Below are 5,978 nucleotides of genomic sequence, written 5' to 3' on the forward strand. Positions count from 1 at the left end.
CACCAGATAACCACACCCCTAGACCACCCAGAGTAGACAAAAGAGGAAGTGAAGCCATGGGAGAAACTCCTCCCTTGAAAGCTCGCTTACAGCCCAAGACTGGAATCCAAATGCTCCTAAGAGAGCAGTGATATACTGGGGTAGATGAGGATGGACACATGGTGGAAAGGCGTGCCTTTGTGTATCAACCTTTTACCTCTGCTGACCTCCTCAATTGGAAAAATAATACTTACACTGAAAAGCCTCAAGCTTTAATTGACTTGCTCCAAACTATTATACAGACTCATAATCCTACTTGGGCTGATTGCCACCAACTGCTCATGTACCTCTTTAATACAGGTGAAAAGTGAAGGGCTCTCCAGGCGGCAACTAAGTGGCTAGAGAAGCACGTCCCAGCCAATTACCAAAACCCCCAAGAACATATAAGAATTCAGCTGCCAGGAACAGACCCCCAGTGGGACCTGAACAAGGGACCAGACATGGAGAGGCTAAGACAGTACCATGAGGCATTAATAGAAGGTCTAAGGAAAGGGGCTCAAAAGGCTACAAATGTATATAAGGTCTCTGAGGTCATCCAAGGAAAAGAGGAGAGTCCAACGCAATTCTATGAAAGACTGTGTGAGGCTTACTGCATGTACACTCCTTTTGATCCAGATAGCCCTGAGAATCAGCCCATGATCAACATGGCCTTAGTTAGTCAAAGCACGGAATATATCAGGAGAAAATTGCAGAAACAGGCTGGGTTTGCAGGTATGAATAATACTTCACAGTTACTGGGGTTTGCGGGTATAAATACCTCACAGTTACTGGAAATAGCCAATCAAGTGTTTGTGAATGCAACCAGCCACAGAGAAAGCTGTAAGGAAGGTGAACACCAGGCTAGGCAAAACGCCGACTTACTGGCCGTGGCCATTATGGGAATTCCCCCGAAAGGAGAGGGAATGGGGGGTTCCAGGAAGAATACCCAGTCTAATCGCCCATGCTTGTAACCAATGCGCCTATTGTAAGGAAGTAGGACATTGGAAAGATAAGTGTCCCCAGCTGAAGGAAAAGCAAGGTGTTTCAGAACAAAAGACCTCAGATAAAGACGAGGGACCTTTGTTCAATCTGGCTGAAGGGCTATTGGACTGAAGGGGACCAGGCTCAAGCGCCTCCAAGGAGCCCAAGGTCAGGATTACAACTGGGGGCAAGGACATTAAGTTTTTGGTTGATAGTGGTGCTGAACCTTCAGTAGTGAACACCCCGGTCACCCCCTCATCCAAGAAAACCATTGATATAATCAGAGCAACAGGAGTTTCCACTAAGCAGGCTTTCTGTCTACCACGGACCTGCTCGGTGGGGGGACATGAGATGGTTCACCAGTTCTTGTACATGCCTGACTGTCCCTTGCCCTTGCCAGGAAGAGGCTTGCTTAGCAAGCTGAGAGCCACCATCTCCTTTACAAAGCAGGGCTCTTTACAGCTAAAGTTACTGGGAACAGGAGTTATCACGGCCCTTACGTTCCCCCAGGAAGAAGAATGGAGACTTTCTCTAACCGAGCCAGGCCAAGAGATAAAACCAGCTCTAGCTAAGCGATGGCCCCGAGTATGGACAGAGGATAATCCTCCAGGACTGGCAGTCAACCAAGCCCCCATACTCATAGAAGTTAAGCCTGGGGCCCAACCAATTAGACAAAAGCAGTATCCAATTCCCAGAGAAGTTCTCGAAGGAATCCAGGTTCCTCTCAGGCGCTTGAAAGCCTATGGAATTATAGTTCCTTGCCAGGCTCCATGGAACACCCCCCTCCTGCCTGTCCCTAAACCAGGGACCAAGGACTACTGGCCAGTACAGGACTTGGTCCGAGGAGAAGTTTACAAATGCTCTCCTGAGCCAGTGTTTCAAATTTCTAAGATGAACTAAATGTGCCAGTACCAGAAATTCCAGGAAAAACAAGAAATTTATTTTTGCAATTAGTCGAGCATGTAGCCCAGTCTCTCAGCGTCACTTCATGTTATGTATGTGGAGGAACTGCAATGGGAGATCAATGACCATGGGAAGCCCGAGAATTAGTACCTACAGACCCAGTTCCCGATGAATTCTCGGCTCAAAAGAATCATCCTGATCATTTCTGGGTTCTAAAATCCTCAATTATTGGACAATATTGCATAGCTAGAGGAGGAAAAGAATTCGCTCACCCCGTAGGACAACTTGGCTGTCTGGGACTGAAACTGTATAATGGTACCACAAAAATAGTCACTTGGTAGAGTTCAAATCACATAGAGAGGAATCCATTTAGTAAATTCCCAAAGTTGCAAACCGTGTGGACCCACCCAGAGTCCCACCGGGATTGGACAGCCCCCACTGGATTATACTGGATATGTGGGCATAGAGCTTATGCCAAATCACCTGACCACTGGGCAGGTAGTTGTGTTATTGGCACTATTAAACCATCTTTCTTCCAACTGCCCATAAAAACAGGTGAACTCCTGGGCTTCCCTGTCTGTGCTTCCCGCAAAAAGAGAAGCATAGCTATAGAAAATTGGAAAGATGATGAATGGCCGCCCCCTGAGAGAATCACACAATATTATGGGCCTGTTACTTGGGCACGAGACGGCCTGTGAGGATACCAGACCCCCATTTACATGATCAACCAAATCATACGGTTACAAGCTGTCTTAGAAATAACCACTAATAAAATCAGCAGAGCCTTGACTATTCTGGCCTGGCAAGAAACTCAGAAGAGAAATGCTATCTCTCAAAATAGATTGGCTCTCGACTACTTAGTAGCAGCTGAAGGAGGGGTCCGTGGGAAATTTAACCTTACTAATTGCTGTCTACACATAGATGATCAAGGACAAGTAGTTGAAGACATAGTTGGAGATAGGACAAAACTGGCACACGTGCCCATGCAAGCATGGCATGAATTTGACCCTGAGGCCATGTTTGGAAAATGGTTCCCAGTGCTAGGAGGATTTAAAACTCTTATAATAGGAGTTTTAATAGCAATAGGAACCTGCTTACTGCTCTCTTGTTTGCTACCTGTACTTCTTCAAATGATAAAAAGCTTCATTGCTACCTTAGTTCACCAAAATGCTTCAGCACAAGTGTACTATATGAATCACTATTGATCTGTCTTGCAAGAAGACATAGGTAGTGAAAATGAAAGTGAGAACTCCCACTAATGAGTGAGATTCTCAAAGGGGGGGGATTAAGGGCGGAGAACACCCCTTATACTCTCTTATGCCCAATTTCTGCCTCCAAAGAATGAAGAAGTAAAAACTAAAAGGCAGAAATGAAATCCACAAGCAGACAGCCTGGCGCCACACCTGGGCCTGGTAGTTAAAGATCGACCCCTGACCTAATCTGTTATGTTATCTATAGATTACAGACATTTTATAGAAAAGCACTGTAAAAATCCCTGTCCTATTCTGTTCCGTTCTAATTACCGGTGCCTGCAGCCCCCAGTCATGTACCCCTCTGCTTGCTCAATCGATCACGACCCTCTCAAGCAGACCCCCTTAGAGTTGTGAGCCCTTAAAAGGGACAGGAATTGCTCACTCAGGGAGCTCAGCTCTTGAGACAGGAGTCTTGCCAATGTTCCCAGATGAATAAACCCCTTCCTTCTTTAACTTGGTGTCTGAGGGGTTTTGTCTGTGGCTTGTCCTGCTACAGGTCTAAGTGGAATCTAAGTGGATGCATCACTGAGCTAGCCTCTCCAGCCCAGGGACGGGGAGGCCCCAGTCCCTGGTGGACCTGGACCAGTGATCACGTCCTTGAACTGCTTCCTACCTGCCTGGGGTGGCCCAGAGTACAGGGAGCCCCAGGAGCCAGGAGCTTTCTCATCTGGGAGCACAAAGGATGTGAGGAAAAAACGGAACCCAGCCCAGCCCAGGGAAACACAGGGCCTTTCCCCTGCCCCAGGCTTCTCCATCTTCTTTGCAGAGACCCTGCCTCTTCTTCAAGGGGGTTGATTCCAGACCCTCCAAGAGCAACAGGGACACGGAGCTCACATACATACCCACACACCAACATGGAGATCACACACCTCAACACGGAGATCATACACATCAACATGGAAATCACACACACATATATCAAATGGGGATTACACACACATCAACCCCAACAGGGAGATCACACACACAACACAGAGATCACACAAGTCAACATGGAGATCATACACACACATCAACGTGGAGATCACATTCACACACATCAACATGGAAATCACATTCACACACATCAACATGGAGATTACACACACAACATGGAGATCACATTCACACACATTAACATGGAAATCACATTCACACGCATCAACATGGAGATCACATTCACACACACACAACATGGAAATCATTCACACACAACATGGAAATCACACACACACATCAACATGGAGATCACACACACAACATGGAGATCACATTCACACACATCAACATGGAAATCACATTCACACACATCAACATGGAGATCACATTCACACACATACAACATGGAAATCACACACACACATCAACATGGAGATCACGTTCACACACATCAGCATGGAGATCACATTCACACACATCAATATGGAGATCACACACACACATCAACATGGAGATCACATTCACACACATCAACATGGAAATCACACACACACATCAACATGGAGATCACACACAAACATCAACATGGAAATCACACACAAACATCAACATGGAGATCACATTCACACACATCAACATGGAAATCACATTCACACACATCAACATGGAGATCACATTCACACACATCAACATGGAGATCACACACACATCAACATGGAGATCACACACAAACATCAACATGGAGATCACATTCACACACATCAATATGGAAATCACACACACATCAACATGGAGATCACACACACATCAACATGGAGATCACACACACATCAACATGGAGATCACATTCACACACATCAACATGGAGATCACACACACATATATCAAATGGGGATTACACACACATCAACCCTAACATGGAGATCACACACACAACCCAGAGATCACACAAGTCAACATGGAGATCATACACACACATCAACGTGGAAATCACACACACACACACATCAACATGGAAATCACACACATAACATGGAGATCACACACACATTAACATGGAAATCACACATACACATCAACATGGAGATCATGCTCACATCAACATAGAGATCACATTCACACACATCAACATGGAGATCACACACACACATCAACATGGAGATCACATTCACACACATCAACATGGAGATCACACACAACCCGGAAATCACACACAACACAGAAATCACACACACATCAACATAGAGATTACACACACATCAACATGGAGCTCACACATACACCTCAACATGGAGATCACACAACACAGAAATCACACAAGTCAACATGGAGATCTCTCTCTCTACACACACACACACACACACACACACTGGCACAAGCCCAGCATTCATGGCGGAGCCATCTCTTGTACTTGCCAGAAAAACAACACCTGTGGAAAGTCACCTCAAACTTCCAACCTCATCCCTCACAAAGGGGAAATGGAGGGTTTGGTTTTGGCTTTCACTGGAGTCTGCAGCAAGAACTGGCATCATGCTGCCCACTTCCCGCCTCTCCCCACCCAGACCCCTGCCTCAGGGACGCCTGTCCTCAGCCCGGCCCTCAGCTGCAGCCAGGCCTTCAGCCTCCTTAGCCCCCACTCAGGGTCCCCACCCCCTGCAGCCCTGTCCCTCCAGGATGCGTGGCCTTGTCCTGTGTGGGGGTGGCCGAGAGCACTGCCCCAGCCCTGGGTACCTTGGGCAGGAAGCTGGCAGAGGCCAGGGCTGCCATTCAAACAGGGGCAGGTGGTTTTGCCAGGAGGAAGTTGACAGTTCAACTTCAAACATGGGTGACGCAGGCCCCACACTGCCTGCTCCCCGTCCCACCCCTCCCTGAGCATGCCGCCCCGCCCTCTCGGTCTCTGAGAGC

This window comes from Symphalangus syndactylus, chromosome 1 (genome assembly GCF_028878055.3).
Source record: "Symphalangus syndactylus isolate Jambi chromosome 1, NHGRI_mSymSyn1-v2.1_pri, whole genome shotgun sequence".
NCBI lineage: Eukaryota > Metazoa > Chordata > Mammalia > Primates > Hylobatidae > Symphalangus > Symphalangus syndactylus.